The sequence below is a fragment of the Lactuca serriola genome, chromosome 9 (genome assembly GCF_051521515.1).
Source record: "Lactuca serriola cultivar US96UC23 chromosome 9, Lser_US96UC23_V15, whole genome shotgun sequence".
NCBI lineage: Eukaryota > Viridiplantae > Streptophyta > Magnoliopsida > Asterales > Asteraceae > Lactuca > Lactuca serriola.
Window position 1 is genome coordinate 163,205,616 of NC_136416.1, and position 2,571 is coordinate 163,208,186.

A 2,571-nucleotide genomic window follows, 5' to 3' on the forward strand; every position below is an offset into this window, starting at 1 on the left:
GGAAAAGTGGTGGCGAAATCTATGAAAAAGCATGCAACACCAGTGAAGAAAGCTGCAACACCAGTGAATGAAGATGTAACACCAGTGAAGGAAGATGCAACACCTCCAAAAGAAGAAATAGGAAGTAATAAGAAAGAAAAACAACCATGTGATATGGAAGGAGGGAATGATGCGGAAGAAGGGAATGATGTGGAATAAGTACTGATTGGGATAGAAAAGAAGATTAAAAAGGAGAAACAAAATGTGACCATTCAAAGAAGGTGGACCAGAGCACAGATGAAGACAAGGATAAGGATTGAGAACAGTAGTATTTTGAAAATGACTGCAATGATGGCTGATGGACAAGTTACAAAGGTTGATTCTATAAGAGTGCAGAGTGAGAATGATCTTTTTGGGTACGATAGTTACACGTACTTAACTTGGGATGATTTTGAAGCAGTTCTTACAATGGATGAGCTGACTGGTGCTGTTATTGTGTCTTATATGATGTAAGTGCAATAAATTTAATTTAAATAACAATGTGTCTTAATAAATGTTTAATGAATTTAGTGTTTGTATGATAACAGGGTGTTGTTTAACAAATTGAAGTATGGCTCCCCATAACGAGACCATGGAATTTGCTTTGTGAACCCGGCAGTAATCTCACCAAGTACGCGTAAAGGGAAATCTAAGAATATTGACGATGCAAGCAGAGGTTTAGCAGATCGATTGTCTAAAAAAAAGGGCAATGACATCATCTTTATGCCCTACAATCCTGGGTATTGTTATTTGACATTTTATTTTTAAAATGACTACAATTATGTTATTTGACATTTTATTTTTTTTTGTGGTTTTTGTAGAAGACATTGGGTATTGGGTGTACTAGACATGAAATCGGATACTTGCTATTATCTTGATTCCTTGAGCTCTGGCAATTTCAATATGCAGTTGAAGCAAATTGTTGATTCGTAAGTAATATAAATTATCAAAACACTTGATGTGAGTACAATAAACACATATTTGTTAATGTTTTTTTTATAGGGCAATGGTTTTGTACACTACACAAAGTGGATCCAACAAAAGGGTTAAACTAAATTGGGTTAATGTTACGGTCAGCACTTAATTCCTTATTGAAATTGTAGTTTTAACTTTATTTTTTGGATCAATTGAAATGATCATTTTATATGTAACTTTGTAGTGTCCAGTTCAGCCCGGATCTACCGAATGTGGCTACTACATGCTAAGGTTCATGAAGGAGATAGTGGAAGAAGGAATTGAAGTGTTGGTCAAAGACAATGTAAGGATATAGCATTCTACTTTCATTACTATAATTTATGGCATCCTTACTGTTAAAATATAGCAACTTACTGTTACAGAATATTTTAATATGGTATTTTTTATTAATAAAAACAATATGCAAATGTTTTCACAGATCGAGGATGGCAAAGCTGAGTACACAACTGCTGATATCGATGAGATACGTGAAGAATGGTCAACGTTTGTTACAGGCTTCATTTATCGATGATATGTATGGTCTTTTGACAATGTATCCGCAAAACAATGTTATGGTTAACCACTAATGCTAGGTATGGTCTTTTGACATGTGTAATGCTAGGTAGTCTTTTGAGACACATGTACAATTTTTTGCTAACTTTTAGTAATGTTACTTAAGGTAACATGTAGTTACAACTTAGGTAATTCAACATATATGTAAAGTTTTGGTATATTTGACGTTTAGATGAAAATGAATGTTTTGGTATATTTGTCATTTATTATGTGTATTCACGTTGTAAATGTGTGTTGTAAATGCACGTCGTAAAAACATCGTAAAGGTGCGTAGTAAAAACGAGAGACGTAAGGTTACGACATGCGAATGAGCGTCGTCTTCCTTTATGACATGGCCTTCCTTGACGCGCATTGCGTATCATAAGAGCGCGTCGTCTCTAGACGACGCGCATTTGAGCGTCATCTTCGTTTATGACATGGCCTTCCTTGACGCGCATTGCGTATCATAAGGGCGCGTCGTCTCTAGATGACGCGCATTTGCACGTCGTCTATCTTTATGACATGGCCTTCCTTGACGCCCATTGCGTATCATAAGGGCGCGTCGTCTCTAGATGACGCGCTTTTGCACGTCGTCTATCTTTATGACACGGCCTTCCTTGACGCGCAATGCGTATCATAAGAGAGCGTCGTAAATGCGCGTCGTCTGTAGACGGCGCGCAAATGCGCGTCGTCTATCTTTATGACATGGCCTTCCTTGACACGCATTTGCGCGTCGTCTGAGCCTTTTACGACGCGCAATGAGCGTCGTAAAAGGCCTTTTTTCTAGTAGTGATTTGAATTATCTTATTCTTATGAGTTGCTTAGATTAATAGAAAAGTTATGTGAACTTGTTGTTTTCAATCCAAATTAATCTACGAGTTGATTCTAAAATGTGTTTTTGTAACTTGTCCTCAAGTTATATGAAAAGTCACATTTAAGATTCATAAAACTCATAAATATTTCCATAGGTTATGAACAAAGAAAAGTCACATTCTTTTAATAGTTTAAAGTTTTCCAGAATTTGTTCTCAAGTTATGAAACTTGAAG

At 36.3% G+C, this 2,571-nt stretch overlaps 1 long non-coding RNA gene across 1 annotated transcript; it reads left to right on the forward strand.

Annotated features, from left to right (window-relative positions):
* The first annotated feature begins 838 nt into the window (after positions 1-838).
* On the forward strand, positions 839-1,276 carry LOC145072412 (uncharacterized). The gene is made up of 3 exons (XR_013691004.1): positions 839-947; positions 1,021-1,090; positions 1,178-1,276. It is a non-coding gene; the product is annotated as an uncharacterized LOC145072412 (long non-coding RNA).
* Positions 1,277-2,571: the final 1,295 nt, after the last annotated feature.